Below are 24,815 nucleotides of genomic sequence, written 5' to 3'. Positions count from 1 at the left end.
GGTTGGGGGTATTTTATTGTTACCTGATATGGCGTTATTGTTACATTAATTATTCCACAGGACATCATTTCCAAAACAAAGGCACATTTTGAACACCACTTCCTGAAATTTTCCAGTTTTTAAGAGCAGAGAGTGTTCCTGAATATGATTTTGTTAAATGGTTATAGCAGGGATGCCTTAAAATTAATGAATGAGACATTTCTACAATAATCCACAGGACCTACATAAAAATGCATATGTTTCATATGCCCCCGAAAATGGGCTCGATCGATCTCGATCTATTTCTCTCATGTAGAATTAATTGACACAAACACAGCAATTAAGTTAAAACTAAATTTAAAGTAAATGACACAGAGACACAGGCTTTTTTGTTTTATTCTTAGTGAGTATCCATTACATCATTTCTACATTAATCCACAGGACCTAAGTAAGTATCAAGGAGGGGGCGCATTCCTATTTGAAAAATTTAGCATCCATAGAAACCTCAAGTGTTCCTGTGCCAGTTGGCACTGCAATTGGAACACTCAGGGTGTCCCAGATGATATATGAACATATTTAGTGGCCTGCTAACGATTCATAGTCGCAACCAAGCCTTTGTGCACCAAATTTGAGCCAATTGTGTTCTGAACCGAATGGCGAACCAATAGCCGAACCAATAGCCGAACTGAAAGCCGATTCGAAAGCCAAAACTAGAGATCCGTTGTTCAGAACCTGAATACACCACTCATTCCAAACTAAGCCATGTATCCCAGACACAATTAATATTGTTTGAATAGCAGTTTGGTAAAAATAGATCAAATGATTTTTTCTAGCATTCCACCTGTGCTAAAATTGGCAAAAGCTAAGAATAGAAGCGAATGGTGTATTCCAGTGTAAAACAACACGTTATGGTTACTATGTTCCACATACCTCAATCCATGGTGTAGACCTTCCTTTCCTTGTGTGGGTCGATGGCTTGTGCAAACTTATGATATAGATTTGATATTGTCAAAAATTTGGCGACAGCTGACAAGCTGTCATGACAGACAATTAGCTTAAGAGTTTGAAATGAAAACGAACATGTGGGCCAGTGTTGAAACTGAGAGCTTACAAAGTACTCTGGAAAAATTAATGACTTTCTGAAAATTTAGCCGACAAATGAAACACAGATATTAAAACAAAATGAAAACACAAATAATGGCCCAAAATTTTGACTGGCAGCCATCAAACTGCCAAAATATGACATCAGACAATTGGCTTAAGTGTTTTTTTGAACGATCCTAGAAAAGGTGTATGTGTAGTCCCTTCTATCTGCTTATTTGCCCAAGCCTTAATGGCTACAACTGGAGATAAACCACTAACAGCTTAAAGGCTTAAATTTTCCAGTAACCTACAATTATTCAGTAAATATCTGGTTTAACCTTTAATGCCAAAATGGTTTTCAGAAACAGTTTTAAGACATGATTTTGGTTGAAATAGTTTCACTCAATCACAGAGCTTAGATTCACTGCCATTGAGTGAAACTTGTGCATATCAATTAGTTTCATTGTATTGCACAACTAAGCAGGGAGATGCAGCAAAGCCAAAGTAGAGCCGAAGTAGAACTGAAGTAGAACCGAAGTAGAGCTGAAGTAGAGTCGAAGTAGTGCTGACATAAAGCAGATGCAATATTGGAGTACAGTCAAAGCTGAGCCAAAGTAGTGTGATGTAGAGCCACAACTTGTCCGAAAAACCTGAAAAGAAACCCAATGGAAAACCTGAAGGGAGGAGCCATCCCAAACCAGGGGCCCAGCTAACTAATCTAACTACATTAAGTTAAGCCGAATCAGAAGTACATTGACTTCTGGCTGGAATTTGATTTAAGGTTCAACCAGAGCTCTATTTAACCCTCCCTACCCAACCCACAAGTATTTTCACCAACCAACATTGTATTCAAGTCTTCCATCAGAATCTTCACTCTGACTCATTCCCTCTCTTCTCATCTGAGTAAATTGTAATTAGCAGTAGATAATGGGAAGGAGGAAAGAGAAGAGTTCTGTTCTTCCCAACCCTACCATTACTTCTGCATCTTACAATGTCCCCATTCATGTTGATCGGGTCCGAGTCAGGTCTTTTCTTTAGTGGGTGGAGCTGATATCTTGTATTGGTAAAGCTGAAGATACAACCAGTTACTGTCTGCTTATCAGGAACTAAGGAAAAATGAAAAAGGTATATGACCATGAAGGTAGTCACAAGAGAAAGAGTGTACTTCATAAAATATGTTTCTTATACTAGTTTAGTTTAATTTGCTTTAGCAGTGGCGGATCTAGGGGATGGGCCCAGGCCCCCTTATTTTTGGTAAAAAGAGAAAAAATCACAGAAGGAAGATAAGCCAGCAGGGCAAGCACAACAATGCTCACCCCCGCCCCCCTCGCCTCCTAGCTCAGCTCAAGGTCTGGAACCACCACTGTTTAGGAGTGAGTCATTTGACTTTTGAGGGGGTTGTGGGTGATTTGGTACACGCCCTTTCATGTACTAGAAAACTTTATTGAAGATGTGTGTATGCATGATATTTTTGCCTTGGTATAATATGCTCTTTTCATCTCACTGAATGTGTTTGAATTTTTTTTTATAAATCAACCAGCCCTCCCCAAAAGTCAACCAGTGCATCCCTGAATTATTGTCATCTCAAATTCTGATAATGAAAGGGTCATTCATGAAGCAGCTCTTGTAAGGTCTCACATGAATGGTTCGATATTCTTTAAGGGAACAATACAACAAACAATAAACAACAATAAACAATGCAGTGGCGGATCCAAACTTTGAGCTATAGGGGGGACTGGGGGTTGTTTTGCTTGCCCTGCCGGCTTTTCTTCCCTTTGTGATTTTTTCTTTTTTTTTACCCAAAATAAGGGGGGGGGGGCAGGCCTCCTAGGCCCCTCCCCTAGATCTACCACCACAATGCCCCAAGACCTAAACAATAACAGACAAACATGTTTGTCAAACAATAAAACAATAGCAGGTTAAGAGAGCTGCTGCAGTTCTGTAATGAAACCCACTCCAATAAAAAACTGTGAATACACTCGAGTTCCGACACCCTTTCCTTACTTAAAATTACTCGTTTGTTTTGGCACAGACAGAGCTTATAGAGATGAAATGTTTAAACAATTGAAGCGCATGCTTTTATTTACAAAGTAACAGGAGAAATAAAACATTTTGCAAACATGTTTGTTTAGTCGCGTCAAAATTGCCTGATCGGTTTGCGCGGAAACCTTTCTTGCCCGCGTTTATTGTGCTATGAAAAGAACTAAGAAATTTAATTTGTGTGTGGAATGATAAAAACAGGCATTTAATAATTACTTTATTTCAAGTAGACTTACCTTTCAAACGTTTACACTGTCGGGTCTTTCCACTTCGCGGGTGTGTGCAACTGCAAAGAATGTTGACAGCAGCGTTTCTAACGAAGTCACGGGAAAAAATTTCTCAAGTCCTCCAGCAAATCCTGTAAACAGAGATATAGTCAGCGCACAGACTAAGATGATCAGGAAAAAAAAGCATTTTGGAAACGTGTTACTTTTATTTTGTACCACAGCAGCAAAAATTGTCTCTTCAGTTTGCGCGGGAAGCTTGCTTGTCTTCATTTCTTGAATTACGAAGGGAACTTTTTGCAATTTTTTTGCAGAATGATAAAAAAGCTATTAAATAATTTATTTTGTTTTAAGAATTACAGTGAAGTAATTCTTACCATTCAAAATGCCTGCATCTTTTTCCACTGCGGTATACGGGCAACTGCAAAAGCGTGTTGACGGCAACATTTTTAACGAAGGCGCTCAAGGTAAATGTTACTTCATTTCTCCTTTCAAATTCCTGTAAACAAAATTAACATTAAATTAATTTGGTAAAGAATACCTAATGTGGCAAAGTAGGTCGACAATAAAACATTGTAACCTGTGCAAATATTGAATTTGCTTTAGCATGAAACCACGTGTTTCTTACACAGAGTTCACCGGCTAAGAACAGGTCATTTTGAAAACACTTTCAGGCTTTCAACAGCAAAGGTACTCACCTGTTTACCTTTATTCGCTTCATTAATTTGAGAAATGTTACCTCCCTGACGGTAGTTGGCGAAGAACGAAAAATTACGAGCTTCTCCTAACGAAATTGTTCCGAAGGGAGCAATTTGTTTGTCGAGAATGAAACTTGTGCCAGATTTGCGCCTGGTTCTTCCCGGTACCACGTGGGTTAATACTCTTCTCTGATTGGTTCGCTCGGTGGCACGGCCTTTCCATCCTACGTCATTTAGTGTGACTTGGTAAACAACTTTTGAATAAATTATTTTTGCAACTGAGTTTGAAGTTTTTGGGTGCAAAAAAACGTTCCTATAAGCAAATTAACTGCACGTTCTTTGACAATGCGCCATTTCTCTTACTTTACGTGTTTTTAGCGATATTATTCAAGAGGCAAGGAGGACCTGTCAATCAGAATGACGCTGACCCTCGTGGGTTAGTTTTGAGTTCTGATTGGCTCCTTTCATTAGATCTGCTTTCAACTGGCTTCAAATGCTCTGGCTTCAATGACACAAAAAGCGCTTTCCATTCAACCCAAAAATTCTGAAAAGTTTGAAACGGAGACAAATGGTACGGGAATTTTCTGGGAAAGGTTCCATAAAAATCCGGAAATTGATTAATTTCCGAAAAGCAAGCTATTCGACGGAAAATTCCGGAAAAGTCAAATGAAGCTAAAATTTCCGTATACCTCGCCAAGGTTGTCCTCTTTTCCTGGAATTCCGGAATTCGCCACTGGAAATTTCCGGAAATGCAAACCCGAATTTTCTTGATTTTTCAGATTTTCCAGAGAAGAGGAAAACCTTACGAGGCAAACTTTCAACAATTTCTGACCGGGTATTTGTGGCGCATTTGAATTTCCTACCGCATTCTTTTGAATCGCAGAAATTCAACGATTTTTGGTTTTTCCGGAAATTTCCCAGGAAATTTCCGTTTTCAGCTATATTTTCTGCGATTTCTCAACTATCAGTCATAATTTCAGCCCATTTTTCCGCAATCAGTAAATATTCCAAACTCGAATATCAGCTTTCAGTTTAAAAACGCTTCATTTCTCAGGAAAATTGTTTGTGTAATTAACATAGTTTCCTAATAGTCACGTTTTCTTGTTTTGTTGTTACATCACGTATTTTGCCACTTAACTGTAGATCTATTTACAATGCAAAAACTAACCTTCACATTTACTTGACTATGACAATGACAATGACATCCGACGATGTCGAAACGTCGTTTATTAATTTCGCTAATTTTTTGTTGAAAATATTCCCTCAACCCTTACCTATTCGATTTCTTAGCTGACCGTTAACATTCTGACTTATTCTCAGCCACCAGTTAAATCCAAACCAGAATATCCTCTCAGGCGTCGTCTGCAAAACCGAGTCGTAAAATAATCAAGGTAAACGGGCACTACGTTTTCCGAATGTATACATGTTCAGTTAAGGGATAGTTCTCACTATGAGAAACAGTTAATGAATACACCTTTAGTTATTTTCCAATCCTACTAATTCTCTTCGAAATAGATTTGTGACAGAGGGTCATTAGAAAGGTGGAGAGGAGGTGCCTAAATAGAAAGGGTAACATTTAAGAAATAGAAAGCATGTTCTCCGTGTTTCTATCGAGTTTTAGTATTTTTCTACCAGCGTTCTATCGCGAATGTTGTTCTCTGATTGGTTACGCTACACACTATCTATTAAACAATTAGATTATGGGCTCGAGATTTCTATCACGCATAGAAATCGAGAGCGAATAATCTAATTGTTTTAGTATAAGTCTACTAGTCGTTCAAAACTTTCATCTAAATCCTCTTCACAGACACTTCGAAAACACAAAGAAACGGCCCCTAGCGCACGCTGCCACGCCACTCACTATCTATCACAGAATAGAAAGGGAGTAGCATAGCCAATCAGAGGACGGCATTCGTGATAGAACGCTAGTAGATTTATACTAATGTTTAAATAGAAATCTCGAGCTCATGATCTAATTGCTTAATAAAAAAAACCACGATTTTTAACCAATCAGCGCGTGTATTTTTCTTACAGAGGACTGTTCTCTAAATGAATATAGATGTAGAATTTCCATTTAAACCTCTGAAGAGGCAGCAGCCAGCTGGATAGAGGAAACGTATAGTACGTTGGTCTTCTTTAAGATGCTAACAAACTCGTACATTTCAACGCATAGGCCTAAAAAGGTATCAGAATTTCTTTCAGGCCATCCTCTTTTTTCTCCGTTTAGCGTTGTCCGACCGACCCAAATGTTTGACATTCTCAAAAAAGAAAAGTAACGACGTAGTTAAACCATTTTTCACTTTAAATAATTCTTTTAGTCTGATAAACGAGCAAAGTAACAGCGTAGAGAAAAAAAGTTGTCTAAAATTAGTCCCGCGTTGTCTTAATTTTACAATAACATCAACCAACTTTTCCGCCATATTGATTTTGGGTTCTTTTTTTCTAGGTTTTTTTTCTTCAATCCGACAGACCGACCCAATATCAGGAAACGCATTCGACGCTAAACGAAAAATAAGGGGATGGCCTCATCGGCACTTCACGCTGGACCTCCAGCTGTTTCAGTACACAAGGCTCCCTCTCACCCTTTCAACAAATAGGCGCATTTTATTAAAATAGCACTGCTGAAACCCGGTTATTTCGAACCCCTACCATTTCAATGGCGGGTTGTACAAGACCTGTATTGAGCTAACGTCGAAATGTCGGATTTAGTATAGTTTTTTTTCCATAACTTTATAACTTTTCTTCTATCGCAGATTTTTTTGTTCGGACGATTAACTCGCCATTGTAAAAAAAAAAAGAGAAAACGACATTGTCTGGAGTCCATTACGCACTCCAGTTGAGTGAACGAGATGGGGTGAACTTATTCATACTTTTTCTCTTATTTTTTTTGTCCAGTCTTGACGCAACTCGGCGCCCTTGTTCATTGGAATGCGGACAGGTCCACTGAAAATCATACCTTATTTCAGCCAAAAAAGGCGAACTCTAAACCCTATGTCAGACCAAACAATCCAAATCAGTTCTAAAACCATACCTTTGGCATGGCAATAGACCAATTTCGATATATTAAACAATACGCCTCAGCAGGAGACTCCGGGGAATAACTACAGAATTTGTGGAGTTTATTCTGCGGAGCCTCGTGCTGAGGTCTATTGTTTTAGGCTGAATTTTAATATATCGAAATTGGACTATTACCTGTCTTCAGCTCACAAAGAAGAGTTCCGTAAACGATGGGGAGGGGAAAAGGGTTAATTACTCGAAAAAAAAAAAGCAAAATTTAGAGGTTGAGGTCACTAAAAATAACACTAATTTATATGTAATCAAGATGGTGGAAGTTTTTTTTTTTATTATTATTGACGAAGGATCACAGGACGAAGTTCCTTACAGTACAAGATTTAGTGAAGGCAGCGTGGCCTAGTGGTTAGGGTGCTGGATTTGTAATCCGGAGGTCCCGGGTTCAAATCCTTCTCCCAGTCACTGGATGGATTTGTGTTTGGTGGTCCCAGATTCAACTCCTCCACGCTTTGTAAATAGCCAACTGGTCAGTCTCTCGCCAGTTGGGATTTTCAAAAAGTTTCTGTTCAATTTACAAAATTTGTTTGCTCATTTCAGTGTCCTCAATTAGCATAGTAGTGCTGAAGACTTTGACACTTAAATAAAGCGATTTATCTCACTATCTAAAAAGCCCAGATGTGGTTTTACAGCTATTTTTAGCCCAAAATCAACCCGCTTGTTTCCATGTCCATTGGTAGACCGAGTTGAAAAACAAACACTATCACGAGGTCAGACCACGTTAGAACATAGCTGTTAAACTACATTTGGGCTTTTCATTACATTTTAGTCTTGTAATGAGCTTCGACCTCCGACCCTTTATTTATCAAACAAATATCCAATCCAAGATGATGAATCCAGCTATCATAATTCCCTGCAGGCATATCTCATAGAGGGAATTGGCCATTGTATTTCGATGGGGTCCTAAAGCAAGACAACCATTCCATACCACTTTCACGGCTGTATTTTTAGGGGCTTCTGAACGAATTTATCGTCTAAGTAAATTGGAACGAGGTCGTTTATTTTGCAATATTTGAAACGTACACAACTCAATTGAATATTTACACATAAACTAGTTTTAGCGAACATAACCTTCGCTTTACTATAAAGACAACGGGAATGAAGTAAGAGCTTGCTTAGTTTACGAAGTTTCCATGACTTTTGCTCTAAAAACTACCACCTTGTTGAGTACAGTAAACACCCGCGTATAAGAACCTAGTGATTTAAGAACCTACAGGCTGAAATTGGGCATTTTAATACCCAAATATATAAGAACCTATTTAGGCTGGCAAAGAACAATAGGTTCTTATACAAAAAAACACTCTTATTTTGTAGCCAAAATACTGGATTTTAATTGATAGAAATTGTGAAATTTCTGAGAAACACCATGAAAATTATTTGTTTAATTGAAAATCTTTTAAATACAGAGTATAGAATACTGTATAAAATTATACTGGTGTAGCCTTGGGACTTGAATCTGTAGAGTGCCCTGACTTTTGCTCATGTGAAATACACATTACTGCTTGTCTTTTTCATTCCAACTGTAACAGTGATACCCAAAGAAAATGTTTGTTCTTTCTGTGTACAGTACAATGCATCTTTATTTCAATACGCAAGAAAATTAATATTTTGTTTCATATTGTATTTCATTATTTTCAAATTGGTTCAATTTTAATTCCCTAAATTGGGTTTTTATTTATTTTTGCTGTTTTTATTTATATATTTATATTGCTGTTAACAATTTACATTATTATCAAATACAACTGTAAATATGGTAGCCTATGATACTGAATTTATTATTGTTTAAAAAATAAGGCTTGGCATTTTTGCGGTTTAAAATACAAATGTTCAACCATTATGACATACTAGTACTACAGTAGCTCTCTGAATGGTATCACTATGACAACTCCTACAAATAAGAACCTACTAAGAACCTAATCAGCCTGAGTTCGGAAAAACTACCCCAAAATATAAGAACCCATTCAGCCTGAACCCAAAAATTCTAGGTTCTTATACGCGGGTGTTTACTGTACATTATCCATGTGAATATGCATTTTTTCTTCGACTGAACAACACTTGATTGCTTTTTGCTTCAGCTGTTGAACTAGACTGCGTGTTAACGCTACACGGACAAGATAGAGTGATGCTACAAAACCTGTGACATACATGAGATCCCAGATAAATAGGCCATCCCCCCCCTTTTTTTTGTTTATTGTCGAATGCGTTTTCTGATTTTGGGTCGGTCGGAAAAGGAAAAAAACAACAAAAATAAAATTGGAAAAGGAGTCTGGAGCTAGGAGGCCCGGTACCTCAGCATAATATCCGCGGAGTCTAGAAACAACAAGGTGTGGTTACAAAGTCAACATCGCGGCAATGAAGGAAGGAAAAAGTCGACGTCGTTGTTAAAATCAAACGAGAACAGGGAAAAACTAAAAATCTGTAAGGCAAAAAATTGCTTATGTTTCAGATTAAAGTGACAATTCTTTGAAATAATGTGTCATTGCTTTCATTGCCTTCTGTGTAACTTTTTTTTTTTTTTGAAAACGCGAAAATCTGAGTCGGTCGGACGACGCTAAACAGAGAAAAAAAGGGGATGGCCTTATATCATTTCTCGCTCCAAATCATTGTTTGCCTTTAACAGCTACATAAGAGATCCAGAATACACGTACTTGTGGCATATTTTCTTTCGCAGGTTTTGAAAAATCACTCGTTCAAGTAACAATTCAGTGTAATTCTACAGAAAAAATAAGGGAAAGTTTTATTAAGTTTTTTTAATATTTGCTCCAATTATCTTATGTATACGCAATCAAGAACCACCTTCATACTGGATCATGCCGAAAAAAGAATACTGTCTTCCAGCAAGTTAAATAAACGCTTTTATTGTCCAACTGCAGCGCATACCGTCCAAATAACAGTACAAATATACAGCGATATTGTATAGTTATTTGTACAGTAGAAACCCCGATTGTCGTACAGGTTGGTTCGCGCACGCAAACCTGTCACACTCTCCCTCTTTTCATTGATAAATCTATTGAATACGGCAGTTGGATAATACATCTCTTACCAGATGTTTTGGTGTGTAGTATCGCTTTATATTTTTACTCGTTGTTTGTATTTGACGAGCCCGCAGGGCGAGTCAAAATACGGTACAACTAGTAAAAATATGCAGCGATACTACACACCAAAACATCTAATAACATATTTCTCTTGGAATAATTTCAGTTTTTTTAAAAAATTCAAACAGTAAAGAACTAGTGTAACAATTTTATCCTACACAAGTGCTAGTGATGAGTGAAAACGATAAAGAAAAACGCGGATTTGCGGAAAAAATAATTTTAAACAATAATAGATAGCTTGTTTTATTGAAACGTCTTCGTTTGAAAACTATCTAACCTATTATTACAAGAGATAATCTACTTTCACAATCTGCGTTGAGATCCTGACGATATCTCCCAGAATTGAATGACGTCTGCCAAACCTGAAACAGACAAAAGTTATCGATCAGTTTTCATTGAATAAGAGGGATATTGCAAGGAAGACTGGCCAAAACGTTGGGTTACAGTAAGACGCCTTTGGACGACTAGTTTCTTCTTTAGGTTGCTAGCGTCTAGTACTTTCCTCAACTTTGCACCCCTTCTTTCATTGTTTCTCAGTTAATACTAAATCAATCAGTATGAAATGCTACAGTAGAGGACGTATGGATCCATCAAAGTACAAGTGTTCAACACTGCTGAAATCATTGTCAGTCATGTTACAAAATATAATGCGATAAAGTATGAAAAGAAAAGGTTTATTCAGTGCGACTAGAAACTGCTATGTTTCAATACCAACAACTGAAGGAGGTGAAAATAGCGAGGTGCGCCAAAATTTCAACGTTACTCGCGGCTAAGAACGCGTATTCGGTAACAGAAACCTTTCCCTTCTGAATGTCGACAAACCAGCTCAGAACAAAGTATCTGTATTCTTTCCTTCCTATCCTTTCCAGACTAAAATAGTCAAAAGCCCTGCCTCGTACCAAGGTATTGGTAATAGATTAACTGATGATTCCTGAAAGTATAGCTATCTAACTTGTTACTGCAAGTCACATGAATGGATCCGTCCGTAACTTTCACACATCATCAATGTATGATAAGACGCTTTAAGAGGATCAGCAATTCACCCATGACTGCACTCTTCTTGGATGGAATCAAACCTATAACAAAACAAAGCATTTCGTAACAATACTTATTATATGGCTAGCTCCGTGAGCGGGCAAGATGAATCAAATCCTGCCCTGTGATTGGCTACCCGAGCGGGCAAGATGGAGCTATCTTGCCCGCTCGGGACTACCCGCCATGTCCCGCAAGAAAAATTTTCCCGAAAGCCATATAATAAATCCTTTATTGACCAAGCTTGTTCGGCCAAGATGGCTGGATATTGGCCTCGTTCTTTTTTTGCGAGTTTATGGACCTCGACTCCGTCTCGGTCCATAAACGCGCAAAAAAAGAACTCAATATCCAGCCATCTTGACCTCACACTTGGTCAATAACCCATATTTATTAATGAAATTATACTTCGTGAATAGGTAACAAAACTATAGGGCCTCCACCCTGAGAGAATACTGAATATTCAAGAGTTCAAACCGAGACTGAAAATGCCACGAACTCAGTATATAAAAAGACCATCGACCAATACTCTCCCAGTACTGTCTGGAGCAAGCCTGGTTAAGAAGAGATTTATTACGGGAATGAAAATGATTTGCCAAATTCCCGCGAGACGTAAACTTCAAGCGCGCCATTCTGAATAAAACATTTTCAAAACAAGAAGGAAAAGATGGTTGGAAGAATCAGTTACGTGTAAGTTAATTCTTTAACAAAAGACAGCCACAAAACTACAAAAAAAAAAAAACCCTTTTGAGAGTGGTTGCACGGGTTCTTTCGGGTCGGGGTCGGTCCAATGATGTACTTGAAAAATAATGAACAAGCAAATCTGATTCGTTGGTTTTGTGGATCAGGTTAGTTGTAATAAGGGTATGCATCGCTCCAAAAGGTACTGAGGAGCCACCTGCATCATTTACAGGGTTTTTTTTTTTATCATTGGCGAAACAAAAGAATAGATAAAGAGATGCAGATTAACAAGAACGAATGAAAACAATTTTAAAGTGGTGTATGACGGTTCCCGATTTTACATCGATTTTGATCTTATATGTTCAACCAAAAAGGGAAAAGGGGAAAGACTGGCCCACTATCCTAGATCTACCAGTGACTATCATACAGTACAAAGAATATTTACAAAATTACTTTAAATATTCATATTTAACAAATTACTTTAAATATTCATTTTTTAATCGCTACATAACTGAATGCAATGATATTCCATCGAACATTATGCATGCACCTTCATTAAGCAGCTTTAAATCCTATCTATAGACCTTTCCCGCATTCCAGCAAACAATGGCACCGAGTCGAGGTCAGGGTGGACAAAAATACAGCAAATGTATGAAAATGTCCACTCCAACCTCGCTCTGGTGCTTTTGTTCGTACGCACTGACGTGGAATGCGGGAAAGGTCTATTAGATCATTTGTGTCAATTTTGAATCAGGTGTAACTCGTGAGTGACATGTATGCAATTTAATTATGTTAACTTTGGGCCGTATTTAAATCTTATTTCATAATTTTTTAGTGTCAATTTTACTATGCAATTTAATTAGGCTAGTTTTGTCAATATTAGTGTGCAATTTAATTAGGCTAGTTTTGGGCCGCACTTAAATTTTAAATTTTATTTCTTAATTTTTTAGAATGTTTAATATCGGAGAATATTCTTTATATGGGAATTTAGTTTCCCCCAATTATTCTCCAGTCATGTACTTTTTGTAATTTCTGTGATTTATTTACTTATACTATGTAGCATGACAAAGTATTATTAAACTTAACTTAAAACAACAGTTAGCCACAGAACACACACTCGCACGCTGTCACTAAACCGATTTTTAAATTCAGTTATTGATCAGAAAATGTCGTCGCCGTCATTGCCGTCCTAGTTCCCTTAAACTACCCTGTTTCATGTAAACATGGTTACACCAATACTAAAAATAACCATGCAGTACTGGAAAAAAGACTGACGGCAGTGGCGGGGTACACTGCCGAGTCACGCTAGTTGATAGACCGGTGGTATATCCTCCGCTTAACAACTAGCGTGACTACACATTCTGAAGAAGCACAGACTATTTATTTGTTGTAAAACACAACCTCCGCTAACTTGTGGGAGATACAGCTACTACTCTGTGCTCGTGTATAAGCAGTAAACCACTCGTCCATAACAAGTCTATAATCTAAGAACGTCTCCAGTCCGTTAAATTCCTTAAATACGTTTCAATAACGTCTCCGAGAACGAAAGAATTGTAATTGTTGGATACGCACGCGCGTATAAAACAATGGTTTGATATATGGCAACTGATTAAACTCGGCTGTCTGCGATAGGTCGCTGCAACCTTGAATTTACATCAAAATGGCTTCAGTAACTCGCCTCGTGTTTTCTCCAATGGTTTTAATTTAAATTTACAGTAACAGCAAGCTACTCTACACGATCGACTTTTCAAAGAACAACTGAGAAGTTTACCTTAATTCAGACATTCAGTTCGGGCAGAGATAAAAAGTGAAAGAAAACAAAATATAGACACTGCTTAACAGAACGTCTCAAAGGGGTAAAATTTGCATTTCTCACAGACAGTTACATGGCGTGACAAAACTGAAACACTTCCGTCTATTCCTCTGTCTCGAACATTGAGAATTTTAATGTGAAGTATATATGAAATAATTCATATTGGAAAATTTACTGCGATGATCATTCTTCACTTTCATTGAGAATTTTACTTGCCCTGCATCTTCTACATTGTACTAGACTACAACTCACTATTTTGGAAATACTAATACTACCCAATCGAATATCATAACGAACTTTCGTTCTTTATCATTTTTCTAATTAAAAAGGAAAAAAAACCCAGTCAATCTTATTGACACGTAGGTTAACAAGTAGTGGCAGTTGGTGGGACGATGTGGACCCACATGTGCAATATCAAGATAGAGCCCCAGCAATTTAGAGCAAAAAGGGTTGAACAAAATCGACAAAAGCTTGACCTCCTTGTCTCCATGTGTAACTTGGGGTACTTACCATTTACATGGGAAAACCGGAAATTCCAGTTGGAAAATCAAATGGTTCGCCCCATACCGTTTGGGAAGCTTCAGAAAATATGGGCTGTGATTTGAGTTGATGCTATTTTTCTGCTCTTTTAAGTCTCTCTAACGGATGTGGATATACTTTATAGTGATTCCCTCTCTCGCAACGTCGAATTTAATTGTTTAATGTTTATGCCTGAAATTTCCAACCGGATGGTTTTTGTAAATGGTAAGCACCCTTGGTTAAACATAAGGGAACAAACGCAAAACAGCATGCCAAGTGCAAACTGAGTGCAAACAGAAATGCAGTATTAATTGTAAAAGAACCTGAACATTCTTAGTGAATATCATCAACATGTAAATGAACATGTAAAACTAATGCTTGGAAATATTCCCTGGGGTTGGCTAGTAAAGAAAATTTCTAAATTTTTCTCTTTTCTGTCTTTGTATTAATACTTTGGTTAGCCTTGACATTTATACAAAGAAAACAGTTTCCAGACTACATGAACTTACAAATGCTAAACGGTTATTCACTTGAAAACTTCAACAAAGACAGTCTACTCACATTGATAGAGGATGGACTAGCTGTCCACAATCCTTCCCACATCATCACATTCCACTTGGAATTCTTCCTAGGAAGTCATGCTGCAAAAGTTTTAAAAATTAAAATTTTGTCATTTTTGAAGTACATGTAAGCAGGGAAACAAAATAAATACTCAGGGATAGAGTAGTCTGACAATCTACAATAGAGTATTTAAATTCGATATATTTGGCACAACACAATAGTTTTCAGATACATTTACATATATTCAGACTTGTACTTACCTTTTGTTGTTTTTCTAGTTTTTCATGGCCAGTAAAGCCCTGGGTGAAAACCTCCTATGATAGCTAACCTTGTATTAACGACAGAGGAAAACCCAGGAGCAGGCTATATTATGCCTCAACCAGGCAACACAGTATTACAAGGCCAAGCTTTCCTATGATCTCAAAATCAGCAGATGTAGTTGCACATCAAAGTACTCACAAGACCTATAGGAACACAGCAGTCAGCTCCAGCTCTCTGAAGTGATTCCCATGTTGTGTCAGCCAGCACCTTGGATAAACTCATGGGTTTAGCAACTGGTTTGAACATCTTTTAGAAAGCTACATCTACACTAATTTAGACACGTACTTACCTTTTGTTGTTTAACAATTTTTTTTTCCATGCCCAGTGAGGGCATGGGGTCAAACCCTCTAGAAAAACTACTGCTCGCAATGGAGAAAAACCCAGGGGCAGGCTATAATAATTATGCCCCACCCAAGCAACACATCCTTTAAAGGTCAAGCTTTCCTTCAATCTCAAAATCCATAGATGTAGTTACAGATCAAAGTACTCAAAGGAACACAGCAGTTTGCTCCAGCTCTCTGAAGTGATTCCCATGTTGTGTTAGTCAGCACCTCAGATAACCTCATGGGTGCAGCTGTTGGTTTGAACATGGCCTTTTTCAAGCAGCCATGACCTCAGTAACCCCACAAGTCTGACTGGTGCTCCAAGAAACGAAACATGATGTGTTCTAAGTTTGCATGTAAATAAACAAAGATACATCTAATTATATTTAGACCTGTACCGACCTTTTCTTGTGTTACTAGTTTTTCATGGCCAGTACTGAAACCCATGGGTTAAAAACTCCTACAATAACCTGTTGTCGCAACAGAAGAAAACCCAGCAGCCGGTTATGATATGCATCAACCAAGCAACATGCCATTTAAAGGTCAAGTTTTCCTTTGATTGCAAAATCCAGGACTAGTATTGCTAAGATGTAGTCGCACATCAAAGTACTCACAAGACCCAGTATAGGAACACAGCAGTCTGCAGCACCTCAGATAGCTTCATGGTTGCAATGGCTTGTTTGAACATTGTTTTTGCAAGCCATTATCACCTTAGATAACTTCACAGCTTTGCTCTTTAATTAGTATTAGCATATGGTCCTCATTTCCAATTTCATTCTCAATTACTACTGTAATTGTTAACTCACTCTACTGTCTTATGTCAACCATGTTTTGCTATTTAATTTCTACATTATGTGTTACATATAATATTTTGGTTTAATTTTGTTTATCCACTCAAATTTCTTTAATTTCTTTAAATTTATTCTCTGTTTTAACTAAACCACATGTATATAATACTGTTGAAGTAATAGTATTTTTCAAGGCCAGTAAATACATGGGGAAAAAACCTCCCATGGTAATATAACTACTGCTTGCAATGGGGTCTCAGTTTTCATGAAACCCATTGCTATTATGGCGTGGAGTCTTAAAAAAGGATCATTGCCTTCTAGTCCAAATATCATTTAGATGTTAAGCTAATATCTTATCTGTAATTACGTAAGTGCTTCATATTCTAGTTTAAAAAATTGGAAATGAGAAATAATCCATTCTGTTAAATATCTATTTACCTTTAGGTAGTTTGGTGTTTCTATTAATTATTACCAGCAAGCGCCAATATCTAAATAAAAAGAAAGAAATTGTGAGGTTTTAAGTAAGATTCATTATCATGCAGTGCTAATATTACAGTGGAACCCTGTTAATACGACCACCTTCGGCCATGGAAAATTGGTCGTATTAACGGGGTGGTCATATTAAAGGGGCTCTTTAAATGAGAAAATGACTGACTGAGCTTTTTTTTTGGCCAGAATAAAGTGGCTGTAATAACAAGGTGGTCATATTAATGGGTGGTCATAAGATGAAGTTCCACTGCATATTATAGTTCCCTGGAGAGGGTTCCAAAGTCAATTTAAACTGCACGGCATTACAAACTGGTCAAATACTTAATTAGGTGTACATGTATTTTGCAATAAGCCTTCTTTTTGTGGCTGAAATTTGGTAGCTCATATCAAATTTAAACTTGCTCAAAATTATACATGTACATGCAGTTGTTGAGAGTTTTCTTTCATTTGACCCGTAGCCTGCAGAACAGGTGGATTAACCGGGCAGCGAGCGAAACGCGATACACGAGTGCGGAGTGCGACCATGAGTGCGAGAGGAAAAAAATCCGACTGTAGTCACACCATTGTTTATGCTCTACCTCCCCTTTGAAATGATTGGCATGAAAGAATGAGAATTTATTGGTGCGAAAAAATGTCTCACGTAACCAACTTACACATGGAAAACGTAGGTGTTTTTTGATTTTTATGACGTCAACATGAGCACAAAAAACAAAACTGACAGTGAGTTTTCTCGCGTTTCCTTAGGTGAATATTTTTTTAAAATTAGGCTCAGTTGTAACCACATACAATTCCTATAAAATACCCTATATTTGTGAAAATCTGTGAGAGTTAATCTAATATATTTAGAAGAAATGACAAATTACAGAGGATTTGAACAACCGTCTAAACAACCGTCTAAACAACCTTAACTTTTCACCAATTCAAAATGTCAGGCAATATCATTTCCATGATGTGGCAAAGTATGAAAATATGAAAAAATTTCAACAAAGGAAAGTATAAATATTAAGGAGTTTAGGCCGAAATGAGAAATACATCTGCCTGTCATTACATGAGATGTTGCTATGGTAATGGCCTTGATCCAAAAATTGACAACAAAAAAGTAAGCCTTATTTTAACAGTACCAATAATGGCAATTATCATATGACCCATACGGCCCCGCATGCAATTTCCTTGGAAAACCATAAGAAAAAAGGTCCCTTATGAGGGCCGTACGCGTCGAAGTGGTAGGGCCAGAAAAAACACATATGGCCCTGCTAGAAATGTGTACGGCCCTACTAGAAACTCGATGCGGGTTAATGATAAAACAATTTGGTCACTGCAAAATTTTGTTCTCCTCAAAATGAGTGATGAAAGTGAACATTCTGAGAACAAATTTTATTATCCAGGCGAACTGTCCGATGCAGAACTACTTCAGTCACCAACTCACTCTGAATACACAGAGAGCAAGTCAACACTTCTCACAACTGAAGAAGTTCACAACTTTCTCAGAAGCCAACAACAAGCACACAGGCGGTCAAGAAAACAACTTTTCTGTATGAGCTGTCCGATAATTAACCTTCAGAATAAGCAAACAGTCTTGAGGCGAAACTTCTTTCAGTGGAAAGCATCAAGGATTCATTGTGGGTCAAAAGCAAGAAACTCGGCAAGTCGCGAAGAAAACAAAGTACAATATAAATGTTTTCTTCGAGTTTCCAGAGTTGTGAGAAGCGAAATCACAAACATACCTTTGTGTACAGTAGGATAAATTGCTCCGCAGTTTCTACATCAGTGTTGTTTGAAGAGACAAAACTGAGTCCAAACACAAGTTCATTACCGTACAGTTCATCCAGATAATAAAACTTGCTTGTGTTTAATAGTGTAATTTCCACTACACAGCAAAGCCAGCAAACCTAGACACTGTTTGCGGGAGCCAACACTGGTGTCATTAATATTCAGTTGCTGGTTCTCCCTTGTTCAAGAGAATCCAAGAGGTCGACAAATCGCTTGAAATGACGCCAACATTTTCTCGAGTCCTTGGACAAAGAAGATTTGTGAACAATTTCAGTGAAGCATGAAGCGAACTTTTGTCACTTGCTAAGGTTTCGATGGTTTTGACATATTTTTGACAGCTTTATGTCAACTTTCTATTGATTTTTTAAACAGGTTCGCCAATCCTGTTAGCATGAATTGTAGTTGAGGACTTACATTGAAGAACAAAAATTAAAAAACGAGTCATGTTTTTCGATAAATTGTGTGTTTCTTGTTTGGACGCGAAAAAATAAATGACAAGTTTTTATCGTAGAATCTTAACTGTAGTTGTTCCGCGTGTGGCCCGTCTGATGTTATGTAATCATGTCCTTTTTAGGTTCAAACAGAAATTATTTTCAAAATTTTCAGGTCATATGATTAAATGCTTAATGACTGAGTTAGGTGGGATTGAACGGGAAAATATTTGGCTCGAGGTCGGGAGATACAGACCTCGCACCAAATATTTTCTCGTCTGGCCCTCCCACTCAGTCAATAAGTACATAATCTCTACAGGGAAAACATTAAGGGAAATTAGGTTTCTTTTTCTAACTCGTGCTCTACAGGAAGTCTACGTCGAAGTTCCAAATTGACAGGTAAATCATAAATTTAAATACCTCTGTAAACAAGCAGTTACATCTGTAAGCTTGGGGGGGGGGGGGGCAACAAATTATTCAGTTAACAAATTTATAAGTAATGATGGATCTTTCTCAAAATATGAACAGCAAACAAGAAACACTCTTATGAATCAGACATTTATACGCTTAAGTACCGACAAGACATGCATGTAGTCAGCAATCAAAATACATGAAGTTAAAATTACGTAAGGTGAGCTGTGGTCTAAGCCTTAACGGATATCAAAATAATCAGGTAGGAAGAGTTAGACGGTAAGAGCTCGGAAAACTCGGAACAAACTTGCTGCATTACAGTACAAGTCTAGAACTACATTGGGCAAGAAAAGAGGCTGCTGCTAAAAACAGGGTTCTTCCACATTCAAAAACAATTAAAGATTAACAGTCCCTACCTCAAAGAAGTGTAAAAGTGGACTTCAGGATTCGGTAAACCAGCGTAAACACAAAAAGAGATGAAACAATTACACCACGTTATCACGGCAGCCATTTTGAACAATTATCCTGAGGAAATATAATGGAGACTGGTGACTAATTTTTGCTTACGATGCATTTCCTCATCTCGGAGACCAAGGGGCTGCTAGTCGGGAAGGTGCGATAATTTCGGGCGAGCTATATTTTCGGGCGAAAGTTTGCTTTAAGAGCAGAAGAGCGGAACGATGCGATAATTTCGGACGAACTATGTTTTCGGGCGAAAGGTTGCTTCAAGAGCGGAGGAGCGGCCCTTCCGCTCTTGAAGCGAACTTTCGCCCGAAAATAGGTCGTGGCGAATGGTAAATGCGAGACTTTGCGAGACGGGTAGACAAGCGTTTTTCTCTGCGAGCCGTTTTGACTTTTTAGTTGTGAGACCAAGACTCCACAGGGGCAGGTATGTTTTGCAGGTTGCAGGTTAAAAAATCGACTTTTAAGTCCGAGTGAGTCTACTTAGCACTTAGCACAAACTTTCGCCCGAAAAGCAAATCTTGTAAAGCAAATCTTGTAAAGCAAATCTTGTAAAGCAAATCTTGTAAAGCAAATCTTGTAAAGCGCGCTAAATATATTGATAGAATATCTTTTGGTTGTAGTTCTACCAGTACGTTTAAGAACACTGATGATTTCATATACTTCTAGATATTATTTTTGGTTTATTCGACTTCAACTCAAATACACAGGTCGTTGCAACCTGCAACCTGCAAAATATACCTGCCAACTTTGAAACCCTTAGCCTTGCGAAAAATCGAGACTCCGAGACAGCTTCGTATAAAAATCGAGACTGCGAGACGCGCATAACCGCTAAAAAACGGGACTGCAAGACTCGTGAAATTCGACAAACATTTTGCGAGACCCAGAGTATTTGAAGGACAATTCGCCACCCGTAAAATATAGCTCGCCCGAAATTATCGCATCGTCCCAACTAGCAGCCCTTGGGTCTCCGAGGATGGGATTTCCTGAGGTAGATTGAATCAAAATTCTCGCTTGGGTAAATAATTACTGTATAATTGTAAAATGAAATGAACCAAGTATGGCTACAAGTCTCTATTTTCCGCAACATCGTTACAACAACAACACTTTATTATGACTCGGATATTTACAATCCTTCCGTTCACTCCGCCATGACACTTGTAATCACAAAAGAGAGAGTCAGACGCTTCCGACTATGAGAGAATGTTCCCGAGGATTAGTGAATACAAGGGATCTTGAACAAAGAGATCAAAAGGATGATCACATAGCAAAAGCAATAATATGACGACAGCACCCGGGCGGAGTAGGCGGAGTAAGCGTAGTCGTTGCTTCTTTGCATTATCGGTTTACCGCTACCGGGAACTGCCGAGCTGCGCCAGCGGTGCACCAATACCGACGCAGCCGTTGAGATATAGAGCATCAAAAAGTATTTATTTGTCATAGATGTACTGCCTGCACACTTGTGGTAAACGACCAACATGCAACTGTGCAAGCGAGAACCGCAAATTTTGCAATAAAGAACTGAAGCAAAGGATAGTATGAGACGTGAAAGCATCTTGAAACAAGAGCAAGCATTTAAATTTGTTTGAAGCCCGTTTTCAGAAAACACCTGTAACAACGCATGCGTAAAGCATGAATCCAGTAAAATTAACGTCAACAAAAAAAAAACTCCAGGTCAACGGAATAAAAGCAAAGCAAATAACGACAGCAGCCACCAATGGAGATCACGATTTACAACTTGAATTGTTTGGCAACTTGAATAGCTGTAAAATGAAAATAAGAACCAATCTCCATTTTCCATAAATCCTCCGGATCAATCCGCCATGATAATTTCTGGTTGTCAGTGTCACGCAATTCAAAATAGATCAAAATAAAAATCAAAACCGGTCAATAGATAAAGTCCAGAATCTGGGAAATGACTCTCGCCAAAATTCTGGTCACAGCAATTTTTCTTATGTGAGATATGCGGAGAAATTTTTTATCCAAATTTATAGAGATTTGTATGGAGACGCCATGCTGGTGCACCAACATGGCGGCCGGAAACCAACAGAAACATCTGTCACTGAGTTTTGCTACAAAAGCGTGAATTTATCCCTCGGGGAACTCTAAAACATTAAAATAATACTCTTTCTAAGACATGAACTGTTCAGATAGCCAAGTTCCCCGAAATAAGTCACTCTTTTAACCATCATGACAGCTCTCTAAGCCGTTATGTAAATACCGCATCACGCAAAAGCTTAGAAATTCAAGCGTAGTTTATCACAAAACCAAGAACCCATTCGCAGCGAAAATTTGTATGAATATTAGTTTTCAGCTGCTCTTATACATCATTTAAGTAAAATCTCAGGAAGATCAATAGTTTTGTAGTTCGAATTTTAGTAACGTCATGTGAAAACCAGCTATAGTGGAACAGATAGAATCAAACGCATCCGGCTAGTACCCGAGGATACAAGAGATCTTGCTTTCTAGAGAAGAGGAATAAAAGACAAAATCGAAACAAAAGCAATAATAAAACGACGGCACCTACAGTAACGAGCAGTCCACAGAGCACCGATTCCCCCAACAGCCTTAGCATCAGTACCAGCGGACTAACACTCTCTGTGGCGAACCGCCGGGATACGCCAGCGGTGCACTACACTGGCACATCCGATATTCTGTGGTAAACAATCCAACTGCAAGAGCCGCAAACTTGGCAATTAATTTGTGTCCGCAAAGGAACTGTATGAGACGTGAAAAGCTTCTTGAAAAAAAAAACAAGCATTTTTTAAATTTCAAAAGCACTTTAAATAACGCATGCGCGAAGCCTATAATAGTGAAGCTAATTAATGCCGTGTTTTCACGAGAGAGGTTTACTACGGTTACTGCCTACCGAGGTTTCGTAACTAAACCACGGTTATTAGAGCAGCTGTCTACACGGAACTAATTAAGTAAAGTAGGCCACATACAACGGACGGTTTGAGGTTTCCTTGGAAAGCAAGTGCTGCAATGTTGCTCAGAAGCTATTGAAAAATTATAAAATTTGACTTAACTCCAATGCCGAACGCAGGTCGTTGTCAATTTGCTTGCGGTGATGTCGAGCCAAACTCTCCTTAAATGTAAAGCTTTGTAGATGAACAGTGGAAAGAAAATTTTGATATCTCGCTGAGCCTCTTCCCGCAATTTAAAAAACCTGAAACGGCATCTGCCACGGAGCCCGGGCTACGTAAATGTTTACCGGTACTTCTTTTTATTCGGGGCCGCTTTAAATTCTAACCTTTGCTTTTCTTCTCCATAGACCTCAATTATGACTTTTTTTTCTCTCTGTCTTTGGTAGATCTTCTTCTAGTTGCGCCTGCCTGTACACTGCTACTAAGCTACTGAGCTTCTAACGGAAAAGAAAACGCTTACGGCACTTGACGATGAACGGGAAACAGCAGTCCGGGATTTCTTTGCCTAAAAATGAGTTTATGTAGCTTTTTTGCCCATTGACTTGAAAGCTACTTACATTAGAAGGAATCTTCGTCTATATTTCTCTTCTTTACGCGCTGCACGCGTGAACACTTGCTGCCAAGATATCGCGACAACGTCTGCTTTTCCTCGGTTACCTTCGGTTACTGAGCTAAACGATGCCTGATCAGGCGTTCAACTGTCGACAAACCTAGGTTGGCTTACTTTTGATTTTGCTGCCATTTACCGAGGTTTGCTACTATGTTTACACGATTAAAAACTTCACTTAAGTTAAGTTAATACAAAACCATGGTAAACATCTCTCGTGAAAACACGGGCTAAGTCAAATTTTTAGCAGTTAGACTTTTCTTTGTTATATGACTGAACTGATCAGCGATGAGAGGAAGAGAATTCTGATTGGTTCCCTTACCATCAGAATTTTGCAATATACGGTCCGCCTGCAGCTCGGTCCATAAACCTGCAAAAAAAAAGAACGAGACCAACATTTCTCCAGTACGGACTTCATGCTAGTTCAATAACATTTATGTCTATTCATCGAATAAGGAAACAAAATAAAAATCCAGATCAACAGAAGTATAAAAGCAAAATAAAATATCACTTGTGTAGCCTCTAGATTTCTAAGTGGTGATATTTGTTAAGGCAAACAAGGAAATGACCAAAATACAACAGAAAAGAGAAAGAAACCGTAGACCTACAACAGAACTGTGAAAAAGCGGTCTTCAGGCAAAAACACGGCGCAGATGTGAGGATACTTGAATCGAATGTTACAACGAGCAGAAAAACTGAGCGTTCAACAAGGTTTTACAGTAGAGTGGTGAAAAAGAAAGTTGTCAGACAACTGTTTGCACAGGCAATTAGACGAAACTTTCACTTTAAAGCAATTAATGCAACTGTGGCTGAGCGAGACAACATTAATGTCTGATATCACGAGTCCACTTTGGCAGAAGTCCATCAAAGGCGTATTCACTTTGTGTGTGTGTGTTCTCGAAAACAAACCTGTAATACGAAATATAAAAGCCAGAGTTTGTGCAGTGACAGGTCCCGGATGTCCCAGTCGTCTCTAAGACACAACATCGCACTGCAGTGCAGTAATAAGGGCTAAACGAGTCTGCAGCCTTGATTACGCCATGGATTAAGTCAGGGAGTTGTCACTGCCGGAAAATCTGCATAGTTAAGGTAACGAATGACTCAAGACATTTATATTTCTCCTATGTTTTTAGTTAAATGCCCAAGACATGTCGTGACGATATTTTATATGGTGATAGAAGATAACGTTGCTTTCCTTTGGAAAACATGGATGTGTTATACACTAGGTGTTTCAAAGAAAAAAAAACACAAAACACATAATTGTTTGCTCCTTAAAGTCAACTATGCTCTGCACACGTAGTGAACTCGCCATAGAATCGCTTTTAGAATCGAAACCAATTCACATCTGCAGGATCTAAACAAAAAAGAACTCAGAAAATGGAGCCTCATTGTTTTTCATCAATGCAATAAACCGCATTGTGGCAACAACTCAAAAATGGTGTTTACGGTTTTGAGAAAAAATTTATACGCTAAGCCCTGCGAGAGGCTGCGATTT

General features: G+C 38.2%; 1 protein-coding gene and 1 long non-coding RNA gene across 8 annotated transcripts in view; one reads left to right on the top strand and one right to left on the bottom strand.

Annotated features, from left to right (window-relative positions):
* Positions 1-8,072: 8,072 nt before the first annotated feature.
* Positions 8,073-22,538, bottom strand: LOC110040442 (uncharacterized). Of its 6 annotated transcripts, XR_016202320.1 has the most exons (7): positions 22,314-22,513; positions 19,741-19,849; positions 18,437-18,724; positions 16,662-16,711; positions 14,792-14,871; positions 11,141-11,264; positions 8,073-10,550 (listed from the first exon to the last, which is right to left on the bottom strand). It is a non-coding gene; the product is annotated as an uncharacterized LOC110040442 (long non-coding RNA). The 6 variants fall into 6 exon arrangements; XR_016202317.1 differs by lacking the exon at positions 18,437-18,724 and having other exon boundaries at positions 14,740-15,779; positions 22,314-22,538; XR_016202316.1 differs by lacking the exon at positions 18,437-18,724 and having other exon boundaries at positions 14,792-15,779; positions 22,314-22,538.
* A 1,660-nt stretch (positions 22,539-24,198) lies between these two features.
* LOC110040429 (uncharacterized) overlaps positions 24,199-24,815 on the top strand; it is a 31,246-nt gene continuing 30,629 nt past the window's right edge. For both annotated transcript variants that reach the window (XM_020745668.2, XM_089274629.1), the window contains exon 1: positions 24,199-24,409. The gene's annotated coding sequence lies outside the window, so the exon portion shown is untranslated. The remainder of the gene's footprint in view (positions 24,410-24,815) is intronic.

The sequence above is a fragment of the Orbicella faveolata genome, unplaced genomic scaffold (assembly GCF_042242905.1).
Source record: "Orbicella faveolata isolate gen_17 unplaced genomic scaffold, um_ofav_v1 contig_36, whole genome shotgun sequence".
In the NCBI taxonomy this organism is placed as follows: Eukaryota; Metazoa; Cnidaria; class Anthozoa; order Scleractinia; family Merulinidae; genus Orbicella; species Orbicella faveolata.
Note: the sequence above shows the minus strand (reverse complement) of the source record. Positions and strands in the feature narration are given on the sequence as shown.